Source organism: Bombus terrestris, chromosome 10 (assembly GCF_910591885.1).
Source record: "Bombus terrestris chromosome 10, iyBomTerr1.2, whole genome shotgun sequence".
Taxonomy (NCBI): Eukaryota; Metazoa; Arthropoda; class Insecta; order Hymenoptera; family Apidae; genus Bombus; species Bombus terrestris.
In genome coordinates this window covers 11,132,247-11,148,177 of record NC_063278.1, presented here as the reverse complement: position 1 = coordinate 11,148,177, position 15,931 = coordinate 11,132,247, and positions in this window count along the sequence as shown.

The following is a 15,931-nucleotide window of genomic DNA, read 5'->3' as shown; positions in this document are numbered from 1 at the left end:
TTAAGATTTTATTGCTAATTGTAGCAAGATAAAGTGGATTGAAAATTATAAAATATGCGAATTTAATTAATATATAACATTTTTTAATTTCGGGCTTCACATCCGAATCGTACAACAGTGATACCGATTAAATCCTTCGAGATTAATTACTTCGTTTTAAGAAAATTAAATACCAATGTTGATACCAAAATTAAGGAATTTTCAAGGAATGGAGTTGTTTAGCTCGTATGTATTTAGTATAGTCGTGTGTGTGTTATTTTAATACTTTACCTGTTACTAAATGTTTCTATAAAATATCTGTAATTGCAATCTAATTATGTCACACATTATTGATATTGTAAATATATAAGAAACTTTATTTCAGTCTTGTAACCTTCCTATAGCAGACATGTGCGTAATTAGACTAACCACATTTAGATATCGTAAGTAAACTTCTTGCATTACGTAGTGCAACAATTTGCTAGTATTCGTGAAATATACGCAAAACTACAAAAGTGTCAAGTTTTTTTTATCAAGTTTATCAGCTATCTTTACCAGACTCTGATTAGACACCAAACAGATTACGTTATAATTTTGTCATATTTATCACTTTGTTAAGTTAACCAACGATACGTTTTCTGTTTTGCTGCTGCGATATCACCCACCACTAAGTTGTTATTGCCGTGCAACTAGCTAGCTTAAGTATGTAGGTAGATTTCTCGCTAATATTTGAATGGATGCCGGCTATTTGTGGTTCAGTGCGTCTTTAACAAGATCAGAGACATTGAGGTGCGGGACCCTCGCGAGGATGAGGTACAACGTACACAGCAAGATACGCGTGTGTTTGAGTCTCCGTCTACGTATACACGTCTATAAAATATACGTTGGGTCCGTGATACCGTGCACATCTGTTGGTGCTCCCAAACTATGGAGAAAGAGAAGGACACGCCAAACCTTGGCATCCTCGATGTTTCCGTAGCATTGTCTAATCGTGGTCCGGACCTATCCTTCGTTTGCTGTCGTTTCTATTCGCCTTCTCTTTCCTACGTTCGTCTCCCTGCTCTCAGACGATGTAAATCCGTATTGGAGTTCCGCACGAAGCCTGTAACCCTGAAACAGGATCCTGTTCGAGCGAGTGACGATTAAAGGTCGTAGGTGGAAGAAGCGCCGCGTTAAGGAGAGTGCAAATTAAGATTCGAGGGAAATCAGACTTTGATGTCACAATTTGGGTAATAAATCGTTTCGCGTAGTGTGAACGTAAGTAAGGAAAAATTTAAAGAAGATAGAATATCGAATTACATCCCGGTGTATTTAGAAGATTTTGCAGATGACTTTAATTTGGGTTATCATCTTTGCGTCGAAGTAATTATATTATTATTACGTGAATACGTAAAAAATGTCTTGTTTCATGAAAGTAGATGAAATTTATTGTTTAAGAAGAGAAATGCTAGTAAACAAAATATGGATATTTTTATGTTATATGTACATTTATTGTGAAAGGAATATAATTAGTATATAATTACATAAACTAATAGAACAATTAAGTAAGCAGTGATTAATGTCAGCCAGAGTCCTCTGTTAACATAATATAAATGTATAAAGAAACCAACAGTAACATTCATCATATGTAATAGTAATTCATACACACACACAATATATACGATATACATGAAATGATACAGATGCAAGGTAAACATATATAGGTAAAGTTTGCAGATACATCAATTTTTGCGTGATTAAGAAGAGATACGAGATTTAACTTTTTCAGATCAGGGTTTTTTCAGGGAAGATATTTACTTGGAATGTTGATTTCAAAATTTGTTTACTAAAAATTTGTTGTATGTTAAATCTGGTGACTTCCTTAAATTGGCAATTATCATTGCAGCATTTTCTTGCCATAAATTATCTTACCGTGAGAGGTTCACACATATTTATAGTAGTTCAATTAAAAAGTTCGATGATACAGATATATTTGATTGTATTATTATATCGAACTTACGTGAGATATACAAGATATACAGCCTGAAAACTTGGTTAAAACAATGTCTCAAACAGTGAAAAATGCTAATTCATTTTTAAAACATTGATGTCATGAAATAAAATTAGAATTGGTGTGTTAGAACGAATTAATTCGTTCTTGATCCTCCTCTGTTCTAGAATACATTGAAATACGCACTATATATTGAGAGATTTAAACAAGAAAATGTTAACGAAAAGTGAGAAACATAACTATAAAAATGCTTTAAAATTAATTAATTTATTGTTTACGTCGTATCTATGTCTGAACCAATTAGCTTTCTTACTATATTTTCCTCGTGGTTAAAATTATATAGCAAAATAAATAAACAATATGTTTAGACTAGATTAGGATATTTTTAAAGAACAAATAAATAATAATCTATTTTACAAACGATGAAGATTAATAATTTCTTCTATTTAATTATAAGCAGGAACTTTTATGGCGTAAGAAAATCAATAGGGTTGATATTACTTCTCCGCATTTGGTATATGCACTCTGATTTTGTTCGTAACAATCGTTCGCTATAGTATTCATTCGTTGCAGCATATTCCACTATGTAGTACATCAGTCGTGAAATTGGTGTTGAAATCTTTAAACATAACGAAATGTATTAAAATAGATTTTGTAACACGCTGTCTCGTTAGAACTGTCCAAACTAAATATTGTTAGCATGCTATTAAAATCAAAGCGATGAAAGATAACAAAAATATTATGTATATGTCTGTGCAAATTAAGTATCGTCACACCGTTCTCTTGCTAAGGAGGCGGCGATGTCAGAACATTCTTCGTGGATGAGCATATTTCATAGCGCTATCTGAGAGCCGGTGTACATCCGAATATGCCTAAAGAGTCGAAAAGATTGCGTCGTCTACGCCAGGCAACATGCCAATCTTGCTCGATGCCTTTTATTGCCGCGATAAGCGGCTGTCCTGTCTGCTTCTCACACCCCCAACAAGAAAATACCCGACGAAACGTTACGAATGTAATCTTTACTTCTGTACCGCTCCTTAATGGACGGTTTCGCTCCTTCGTGCCACGTAGCACGCACTAGCGACTAAGTTTGAATCTCTTGCAGATTTGACAGAGTGTATCTTCTTTATGGCAAAGAGGGAAAAATGAGATAAACTTTTGTAGTGTTTAGATAAGGGTTAATCGAGACAAAAGACTATATACCTACTTAAAAGCAATTGAGGATTTATTTTACGAATCTGTATGTCGTTATATATAAATTTGTATATTTATATATTACGTACAAATTTATGTTATATAGTATGCGTATGTACTTGGTCAACCCACAACCTAAACACATTTTTTTATCGTTAACAAATTTCTCAAATTGATCTTTTTGCGCGAGTTTTATAATTACATTAAACATCCTCTTATTTCTGATTCAGATATAAAATTTGAGGATCGCAATATGGGTATAAAGGGAAAAGTAGCTAAACTGTAGATATATCAAAGTGAATTGGAGAACTGAATTGATTCAGTGCTCTTAATTTACGTTAAAGCCATTGACGTGTCTGCATAATATAGATACTACGATATGCATATACATATATACTTGTATCAAATCATTCCATACATTTGTATGCACCTTTGTACGTTTATTAAAAAGACGTGAGTGATAAAAATTATTTTAGGAAAATAGAATGAAACTGCTGTTATCAAAATGCAGAGGAATTGCATAAAATAATGACGAATGGCTATACCGTTGATTGAAATGAATCACAACATCGTATCTTTTTATTGCTTCATTATGAATGAGAATTATAGGAATTTATGAACTGACCTTGGTATTAAATCAGTAAAATCAACCTTTATCTGGAATAATATTTTAATGTACATATATCTTAATGTACACGGTTTTAATACAGTTTGAATTGCATGTTATTAATAATAATCGAGTTATTTCCACCACATTTCCTATGTTGTCCATCACATTCTCTTATAATTTTGACACGTCTTATTAAAAACATCTTGTCGTGGTTTAAACTGTATTTTAGTTGTATTGTTTAAATTGTACATTAATAAAATTCCTTAATAACGATTTAATTTAAGGTGATATTACTTACGACGCTATACTTTTTCGTACAATCTGCACTAAAAATTTATAAATTTATAATTTTAGATTAGAGATCAGGCACTTGTGAGTATGAATTTAGTTTTAACTTAAATACTTAAAACGATACGTGGCAATCGTAAATTTAATCTTTTTGATAATTGCAGAATTAAACAATTTCTTAAGTTCTGTATAATGTGATCTTTTATTATTTCATTTTGAAAATTTTATTATTTATTTATTTTCAGTAATATCAATGATTTGCGTACTGTAATATAAATTTGCAATGGTAAAGAAACATTATGTTTTCTATATAATATTAAATGAGAGTGCAATTTTATAAATACTGTTGATCGAAGATCAATCATACTTTATCGAAAGAGCTCGAATCACGTATGGAAATAGAGAGGAATAGTTCGATTTATTGAAAAAATTTTCGGTAACGCAATACTTCAAGAGCTATTTTGTTCGACGTCAATGGAAATTCGATAAATCGTCTTTACGTTATGCTTAAAGCTTTCCTATAATGAGCCAATCAGGACGTTCTGCGATTAAGTTCGTAGCGCCGCAAAACTTAACTTAGAGAACCTCGACAGTTCTTTGAAACTTGGAAACTTTGATCCATCTCCGCCTATAAACCTCCTTCTAGAAGTTTTTAACTTTTTCCTTAGATAAGGTAAGCAACCTTGCCTGTCATTTAATGAAGATCGTATTAGAATGTACTACTTCGTATGAGCTTTCGCGTCACAACCTAAACTTATTCTGCATATAAAGAGATTATATCAATTTTAATCACAATACGTATATTCTTGCGTTGCTCACGTTAACTCATTGCCAGTGCGCCTACATATCTGCAATCCGTCCAACCGCGATGTTTGGAACGAGCGTACATATATGTCGTGGACAGACTTTATCATAAATAAATTATCGTATTATAAATACTATCATCTTTACCTTAAATTTTTTTTAAATTTTTTAAATTTACCTTAAATTTTTTTCAAAACAGAGAAACAATTTAAAAAGATTCTAATTTTATACTCAAATTAATATAAAGTATTTATTCGAAGAAAATATTAAAAAATATCAATTTGCTTGTTGATAATTTGGTTCATATTATTAATTTATACATAAAATACAAACATTGGGTTATACCTAATAAGTTTAGAAATAAAACTAAACAAAATAAATCCTGTTATTTTTCAGTTTTTGATGAGATTATAACACACAGTCGAACTAAAAAGATCAACTACAAAGTTTGTTCAATTGCATTCGTGTCTAATTCCTTGTGAGTTCAAGATGAAAATAAATTAATTAAAAAATTAATCTTGTTTTGATTTGTAGTTGAAATAAAAGTTAGTCCAAACACTTATTACAGTCAGTCGCGGAAGTCCACATACATCTATGGAATTTTGAGTATCTGACTAACCAGAGACAGTAAAAGGGAATTTAAAAAGTTGAAACGTTTAATTCACAAAAATCTTAGGATAAAGTTATATCAAAAATCACAAAACCTTTAATTTTTTCAACGCGAAAGAAATAGCAGATCATTATTGATACTTATTTTAGGAAAAGGAGGAGGAAGCTAAAACATATTAAATATAATATTAAGTCTATTATTACTTACAAAAATTTTTCATGTAAATATAACAGGTGTACGTAATTTTTACAACATTGTATTATATATTTCTTTACTTCATTTTTTTTTTAATAAAGGTAAATGTGAATAAATTGTTATATTTTAACGATATATCTATATTTTAGTGTATCAAGAAAATTTGTACAATTAACATTTTATATTTAAGGGATGTTTATCTATGTAAAAATCATATACTTTTATGGTGTATAAACAATATAGACAAAATAACGAATTTTCTATCTTATATCAGAAGAAAAATTTTCTATAAAATACTTACCCTCCTACAATAATGATTAATCTCAATTGAGGATACTTACAATATTTCACATGTGGGAAATTACATCGGTAAAAGTACGATAACCAAAAATTGCAGATGATCATACCAGGTTTATCTTAGTCGGAATATAAAGGATTAGGTGTATTTCAGACACGGCAGTTATTTTCAATTACCCTTCGACCCCCTTCAGTTGCATCCCCACCCTGTTCGAATGTAGCCCGGCCCGCTCAGGGCCGTATAATGTATGCGAGATAAAGGCCAAAGAGGCGCCGTCGTAGACTAAGATATTACAGAGAAATGGTATAAGGTGTGGAAGGTGGTGGCTGGGGGAGTTGGTTGCAGGGTAGCTGGATACGGTAGCGCGGGGAAAGGGGTACCCATAACTTATCGCAGATTTAAGGCTCTTAGACTTAAGGGACTCTAATAATAATATAGCGCCATTCCGCCACCGTTATATGGAATTCTAGTACATGTACTGTATAGCATAGCTAAGAATTCTCTATGATTTAACCCTTTAACGTACAACTTTCTGCGACCTGACCTGTCAAATATGCATAGTTTCTTTTAATGGAATTGTTTCTTAGCAGTATGTTCCTTTTTTGTAAATTTTAATATTAATAAAAATTAAGTTTTGTTACAGAATACACTTAAATAGATGCCAAATATAAAGTAAGAAATGAAAGAGAAAAAGTGTTTCTATAAATATGAAAATGCGATCGTTCATTGGCACCAAAAACGTGTTAAAGACGTTTAGTTAATTGTGCGTGAGTGTTAAGGTTAAAAAATATTGTGTAATACATATATTACCGTTCATCTGGACGATTGCGTATTTTTGAGATGAAGTAATTTAATTAGAAAAATACAAATTTAAAAACTAATAAGCTGAAGATTTAAGGCGATTTGATCCTTCCTATTTAGTATAGTATTGTTTCGTACATGCCGAAATTGGCACCTGTAAGAATATGCCAATAGAGTTCTTTATCCTTGACTCGTTTGGTTTTTAAGCTGTAGATTCTGCTAAACTGATTGAGGAAGATTCTTGTAATTAACTTAAGCAATAAGATTTAATTCGCTAAACGTCGCAAACTGATAAAGTTCCATTACAAAGTGACCGAAGAAACGTTTGCATATTTATGAGTGATTCTAGGTAGAACATTTTGACTGAAACAATGTTTATATATTCTACTACTTATATGATTTAAGACTGTTTCTTAAGTCTTACATATATCAAGAAAATTTTTTTCGAAATAACGAGTAGGAAAGTTTGATCTCTAAACGCTAATAGCAAAGTAATGTCTTCAATTATATCTACAATCGTTTTCCAAGGAGAAGATGTTATCTAATATAATCTATGCTCTCAACTGATATACAAAGTTGAAAACTCCTTGTTAATAGTTTTAATAAGGAAATATGCTAATCTACAATAATATTAACTCTAATAGACTAACGCACAATAATCTTGAATCTTGAATTATTCCATCCATTCCCAGCATAGATGTCATATTCCTCTAACGTTTCTAAATGTTTTCCTATTATATCGGAAATTTGTGATTCAATCTTGTAGCATTTTTCGTTTCTATTGAGAAGCCCCCTATAAGTGACAGAAAGAAACACGTTTCACCCTCGAAATGAAATACTAAATAGCATCTCACGCCAAATAGGCGCTCTAATAGACTGTAAAAGCATTTGATATTTAAAAAGTTCTAAGTATTTGTACCCTCGAGTAAAAACATGCCATGTGTAAGATAGGTTTTCATAGATTTCCAAAAACGGCGCTCCCCGTGGTGAATATCGCAGGAACCGTGCCGGCCGAGTAGATAATGCAAAAGAAGAGAGGAACAGGCAGCGAATAGGGAGATTTAAGACGGCGTGGCGCCACGGTAAACAAAAGCCACGATAAATTTCATAAGTCGCCGAATTAATAAAAGATTACAGCGCGGTTACTGCGGGCAGCCGCAAGATAAGAAGACACTCGGCGCGAGTACTCTCGACGGAACGGCCTCGAGACCGCAGCTAAATCATCGGATATCTTGCCCCCGCGATACATAAACCACCCTTCAAGCTTACACGTATACGTTTCATACACCGTTCTCCGCGTTCTATCTTCGCGAGAACAAGGATGCCCTCCTCTCGATGCCCGGGAAAAGGGCTCCGGATGTCGGACAGCGAATCGAATCGTCCTACTAACAACCAGCCGTTAAACGCCAATCTTCCGTGATTTTCGAGTCCTTCCGACTTAATAATGACGAAACAATGTCAACGCAACTTTAACATGTACGTAAGAAATAAAAAGAGTATTCAGAAAAATTACGAAGTATGTAGTATTTTTAAGAAGAACAAAGGCAACTTAAGAGATGGCTATAAGTTTTATATGTTAAACATTACTATACATAAGGCAATTATTAAAATTTATTGCTCATGAAGAATTAAAAATATTTTCCGTATTTGGCGTTGGAAGCTCAAGACATCCTGACGAAGGAAATAATTTTCTGTAAGTCGTCTGTCGTTTTACTATATCGTGATAAAGTTACGGCGCTGTTGGATATATGAGAGTGTTATTTATCTTAAATAACATTGTTATTGTCTATAATGTTCCATGGCTAAAAAGCTGTAATTGTTAATGATTAATTATACTTTGTATATTTTCTTGAGATTGTACTCGCGAATGAGTAGAACAGAACAGTGCAAGAGATTGGTAACAGTTTAACCCTCTCAGTGATCACGGTCATCCCTCGATTCCACTTGCTAGCCAAATGTCTATTGTTTAGCATCATAATCAGAATATTGAAACATCATCGGCAGCTTTCTTACTTTATTTGATATAATTTTATTTCATTCGATATTTATCATTGCTTTAGAAATTAAGTTTCAGTTTCATCAACTTGGTTTGATCTAATTTAACTGAGATATAATAAACTACTGTTATTAGATACTTCATTCATTGTCCACAATGCTGTTAGTAATAAAGTTCCAATTTTTCTAAACTCGTCAGGCTGACGATTTTAATTAGGATTTTAATCAACGATTCCATCTCAGTGACATAGTAGATACATACATCGGACACTTCCACGGTTTGAAATATAGAGACTAATTGTATTAAAATTAATCAGAAGCTAATAATAATAACAAATATACAGTAGAAGCCAAGAAAGTTCGATTACATACGTATAATTCAGATTCGATAACGTCGAGAGGACATTCAGGCTTTAAGAGATTAATCCTTACACATTCCCAATGATTCGCCAGATTTTCGTATTTACTTATTATTACTAGATAAGATGTGTCGCAGACCGGCGGACAAATATCTGGGTCTGGTATTAATTGGCAAGCAGGACACTTTGATAGGCAGTTCGGGGCGAATGGAAGACCGAAAGCTTCACTTTGATGTCGAGAACGCGGTCCATTTCGTACTGGGAAGCTCAATTAATTAAGCAACGATGAAGAGGGATGAACTTATATGTCCGAGAGTTTCAAGACTATCCTAAGTCATATGATTTAATAAATACGATTATCGTCTGTTTGAAACTTTTCCCAAGGATCGAGGTGCATTACAATAATAAATTCGACGCACAGTTCCTTTATACTTTTATAAATGTTTCACTTTTTGAGATTTCTATATTTTTTAAATTTGTTTCACTGTAAAATAGTACAACAAGTACATGAAATATTACAAATACTTTACTGATATTTTACAATGCTATCTTAACTATGTGATTAAATAATCAAGTAATGTAATGAATCATTCTTTTTTGTTTTAACAGACGATATTAATAGGAAACGTATAAAAATAAAGAAATACCAAAATATATCCTTAACGTAACGATCTCAACGTTTTAATCGTTAAACGTTTTTATCGTCTTAATGACAATCAAATGTTTTGCGCTGATATGATTCTTGGTAAACGTCGAATTAAAGTGAGAGTTAAGTCTATGGTATTAAGACGCGGACCTCGAAGACGAAGAGGACAGTATAAAGAAGAAGGAAGAAGAAGGAGCTAAGACGAGGAAGAAGGGGAGGACTAAGAGGAACACGCCGTAGTAGAAGAAGAAGAACAGGAAGAAAAGAGGCGAAGATACAGAGGCGGCCACCAGAGGCGGTGATCTATGGTGGGATTACCGGTGGCGGTATTTCTTCATAACCGTTTCTCCGGGTTGCTTCTCTTTTCTCTTCTTCGTCGTTCCCACCAGGTTCGGTTGGCTGGCCTTCTCTTGGTTGGTCCTGCGATCTACCAGCAGCGTCTTTCCTTCTTCGACTCTGCCTATATCTCCCTACGATGCTACGTATACACCCCATGCTCTATGCTCCGTTCAGCTCGTGGGGGGTTGTATCTTAATAACATTCATGAGCTCAGATATACCCGCCAGATTTATTGCTCTGACACCCGCGGATTCAGCGAAGCTCCGGAACCAACCACCACCCTCTCCTTTTCTCTTCGCTTGCTATCGTTTCCTTTCTTCTTTGGCAACACTCAATCTCTTTGCCTATTCCAACTTTTTCCTTTCTTCGATTCTGATGGCCTTCTGTCTATCGGATTACGTGAACTTGCTACATGATTATTCGCTGTCGATACCTTAAACGCTCGGTTAACATTGTTGCAAATTTGTAACTGCGAATTAAGTAAGGTCCTGTTGCTAACAAATCACTTTTATAAATTATTGTCTATATATGTAAATGATCTATATTTTAATCGAGCACTGAGCACAATTTTCTCTTGTCACATCCACATAAATAACTATTCTGGTTAAGTTGAATTGCGTTTTTAATTTTTAATTACATTTCTCAATGACAATGACTTTGTGTCATTTCAATTTGATGATAATCGTGAAATAACTAATAAAAGTAACGATTAAATGAGCAGGCAACTTATACATTGCAAACTAACTTCTTTATTTCTCTGTTTATTCCTTTCTTACGCAATCAATAATTAGGATAATTTCGAAGCTAACACTTTTGTTATCACTATATGAAACGAAACCACGGTGGCTCCGCTTTTATCCGTTTATCAATTGAGTCTCTTGTGGAACTACCCTACAGATACCATTCTGCACCCTCCGCTTCTTGGCGGAGGCCGTCGACGGGTGTGTGTTTCGATATTTATGGCTGCCTGTATATTACAAGCGAGCTTCGAAGCTACCACTGTCGTTATATATTCAACATTAAATGTATACTACCTTCGATTTACAGCCGATTCGTATAAACGTATCTCGTTCTCTGCTACTTCTCTTTTTATTAAAACAATAACTAAAAGATTGACAAATTATTATTTACGAAAATTGTATAAATATATTCAGAAGGCAATAAGATCCAGTAGCAATTTTCTAGTAAGTATAAGCATACTTACTTTTAAATCTTTACTTTCAAATGTTAAATTCTATTTTCTTAACCTTGCAATTAATCTAGAGGCTGTAATTTAGAAGATTCTAGTGAATTATAACGTAAAATCATTCGATATAAAAGAGAGGGATAAGGTGTTATGAAGTTTCTATGTTTATTTTGTTCATTCTCGTCATTCATCGAAATCGTGTAAGAAATGCATACCGCTTTCACTTTTTTTATGAAGATATACTTAGTATGATACAAAATGAACCTAGAAAAACCTAGAGAACCTCGTCAAGTTTTACTAAGTTTCTTCATATACAATATAATCGTATAATCATATAATTTACATAAAGACAATAAGAAAGATTCGTATAAACATATTTTTTATCTAAACTTACAGGAATTGTTTCTATACGAAATTGCACAAATGTTCGTGGAATGTTTGTCAAATTAATAAATCTTAACTGCAGACTTGCATTCAGGTCCAAAGTGAGTATCACAGGTTGAGTGAGTTCAGGTCGAGCACATATTCAAATAAACAGTTACACGCCCTTGAAAGACAAAAATGGTTATACCTAAGGGGAAAGATCAAACAGGACAAATCTCTAACAGGACATCTATCTCTTTCATTATATTTGCATTTTTTATCGACTACCGAAGTAGGTCCCATCGCGTTACAAAACGCCATAGATGATTCAAATTTGTTCCATAGGAGCCTATATATACAAACGAACGAATAAAAAAATATAAATTCTGTTGAAAAGTGTAAAAAATTCCACATCTTGGTTATTACATAGTAATTAACCAATTCTGTGTATTATAAACATAAATAAATGCAAATGTTGAAAAGTTAAAAATTCTACACCTTGATTACTATGTCGTAATTAACAAATTCTGCGAATTGCAAACATAATCTAACCCATATGTGGAAATCAAAGAAGCAAAGGAATCGAAGGAATTCTTACATTGATTCAATGCATCTAATTTTCAAAGGACGATACTCGATTCCTCGGAAGGTTACCGATTACATCGTTTCTTGTGGGGATGTCTTTCTATGTTCGCTTACACGTGAGCTTGTGTACGCGTGATCGCGGCCGTGTAGGAGTAGTATAAGCTTCTCTCGTGCTGCGCAAGGCAATACAGATTTATGTAAGTATTTAGCACAGGCTCTTTGCTTTATCACGAGTCGCCCAGCCAAGACATCGTTGGCGTTGTACCCAACCCATCGCACCGGTTTGACCGCCCGAAAATTTTCAATTATTTTTCCATCCTCGACTGCTTCGATCCCCTGTCTCGTCCTCTTCTCCTTGCCCTGTCCCGCGGGATCACACCACTTTTCGTCGTCGCCTGTTTGTGAAGACTCAAATCTCTAAATCGATTCTTATCGTTTAATTATACACATATTTGTTCTTGTATAAAAACATTTTCTAATTTATAAAAGTTATCAGGACCACCTGTACGATCGAGCAAATATTATTAGTGAAGTTTTAATGAAATTTTACAAGTTACGTTACAAGTTAGAAGCTACGTATGAATTTTCTCGAACAATAGGATCAATAATCTTGTAAATTCACAGATATTATTAGTTGTTGACTAAGTTTATTATTATTGTACTAATTTTAAACAACTGTCAGTTGTAAAAAGCATCCATTTATGTAATTAAATCTCTGCAGTGGATATTGGAACATCAATTTCAGTATACTATGTTTGTGGATATATTAAAGACAATATAAGAAATATAACAGCGATTTTTATAAATCGCTTGTAAAATGTCTATGTTTATTTATACAATAAATTAAGAGAGATAGTTGAGTTAACTGTTGTATAATTTACAGCTTAGTCGTTCCTTATATATACAAATGTTTAAAATAAGTTTATTTGTACTAATTTCGCGACCAACTTAAAATAATAGAAAATAATGTACATTGGAGACACTTCATAGTTTTCTTTTATCAGAAAGACAATTTTTATCAGAAATACAAAACAAATAGCAAACGACGCGTGTATTGTTTACAGAGAAAGAAAATTGACGAATTTTTTTTAAATTTATTAAGCAAAAAGACTTGATTTTTTGGTTTCGATTACAAAAATGTTTAGAAAAATACTGTGAGTGTAAATTTAAATTTATTATTAAATAAATATGAGAAAAGGGATGAACTTGTTGAAAGTCTCTACTGGAAAATTCTTCTATAGTTTGTGATTACGTGTCTTGTTACCGTTTCCTAGCAAGGACACGTCTATCGGATCAAAAAGACACGATCATATGTCAAGAGAGAAAAGATTCTGTTTGGCCAATCATGAAATGGCTAAAAGCTATTGGTATCGTATCAACAACCCCTCTGTCGAACCCTGATCTTCTAGTAGAATGGGCCTTAAGCTGTATGAAATTCCCGCTGATCCTCCTAAAATACTAACTAATCAGCATTCTTGAGTTTATCGAAAATGAAATAAACGATGACATTCGTTCTTATCCACTGCTTCGTTTTTAAATTCTTTAAAGCATAGTATACTTTAAAATATTATTATATGCGCTACTAATAATCATCATCATACGTACATCTTGTTTGTTATATTACTGTACATTTTTATGAGTGCACTTGTCCTCTGTTTCAATTACCTTCTCTGATATCTTGTACATTTTAGAGAATTTCGTACGAAATAACAAATTTGCGCTTGGTACACAAATCAACCATAAATCCTACATTAGAAACTTAACACTTGAATTACCAGTCTTCATTGATCTTGCGATTTCAGTGGCTCCTAAAATTCAAATAATCTTTCTGCGTACGATAAAGGCGGTTTTTTACATTTGCGTATATAGGTGATTATGCAGGTATAAAAAGAGACATAGAGAGGGAGAGAGAGAGAGAGAGAGAGGAAGAGATGAGAGAGGTGTAAGGAGTAGAATGTTGGTGTTCGGTCGATCTTAATACTGTCTTAAGCCCACCAGAGCGCAACATAAATTATGTATCGTCCGGGCGTAAGATGCCTCCAAGATCCCAGGAGCACCTGGTATTCCTACTTCGGCTCATGGTTTCTCCAAGACTTCCTCCGCCTCCTTCTTTAGCCCTCCTTCTCGGTGGCAGTTTATACGTTCCAACAGTACCTCCTCCGCGGGTCCCTAAATTTTCTCGAAGTCTATAAGGGTTAAGGAATTAACTGTGGTTGCTGGCTGGACTGTTGCGAGCCTACAGGGTTCTGATACGACTCGGTGCAGGGTGCTTGCCTCTGGGAGCTTAATAGCCCGTGCGAGGGGCAAGCGAAATACCGAGAGGAAGGAAGGGAAGCTGGCAAGATCTTCGCCGAAAGCCATTACAAGGATTTCTTTTATTTACGATCGCGAAAAGAGCTCCTTTGCTGGTCGGGCTAAGTGGTATGATCTTCTCTCCTCATGACTCTACTTCTACGATAGATCTCGGCCAATGACCGACTAAGCGGCCACTTTTGGAGGCTTAATGTTCTGTCCAATCGTGTAATATTCGACTATAGATCAATTAAGAGGCGATGTTGCCTTTCTCCGAACCAGCAACTTTCTTGTATCGATCACGAAACATAATCACCCATAACTCTCTATTATACCCAATTCTTGTTTCTTATTTTCTGTCAGATAAAGGTATAAAAGTTATTAACATAGGTGAGCTCCGATACTTGAAATTATTCCGCATTAAAACTTAGTTGAATATGAAACATTGAATTTCAAATAAGAGTAACATAAATCTAAGTATTTGAATAACAAATAAAAATTAAGTGTTCGTGAAAGATTTTCTATTAAAGATTTAAAGAAACCGCGAACGAAAAATGTATTGCTAAATTATTAAGTCCGATAAGTCACGTAATCATTTAAATTTAAACATCTATCAATTTCGTTTGATTAAGCTCTGCAACCAGGGGTTATTATCAGCCAACCATTTCAATCTTTTATGTCTAAGTCAACCTTTAGTGACTCATTGCATTGCTAATTTCCAAATGAATTGCATGCGTAAAGAAATGATATGTAAAAGAAGAAACGTAATAACATTCTTTAATATTTAGAAATACTATTTTAATTGCAAAACTACCTAACATAAAATTTATTGTTTAATTTTAGATAGTAAGTGAGTTAATTATTTCTGGTGCAAAGAAAATTATCTAGCAAGCATTAATTATTTTAAATAAAAGAAAGAGTACAAATACGCAATATATCTACACTAATAACAATTTTGGCAACATTTATTTATATAATCAATTATTATTATACTTAAGTAATCAACAGATCAAATTGTAAGTTTTTATATACTCGGGGCATGTTAATTATATTTATATATGTGAATTAAAATAGAAATTAAATAATGTCTCATGCTTCTAATTATATGTACACGAATTAAATACTATATTTATAGATGTATGTAAATATTTGAAATATAAATGATAAGTAATGTCCATTCTAATTTATTACGTGGATTAAAATTTTAATACATGAATTTTATGCAATTATAGACAAGCTTAAAAAGCAGTACTTCTACAATTTACAATTTCACGATATTTAAAAAACTGTATGAAAGGATTTTGAAAACAAAATACCTCCATCAATTTTTTATCATAATCGGATGCTACCAATATATTGAATATCCCGCACAATATTATAATGATAATAAAAAGAAA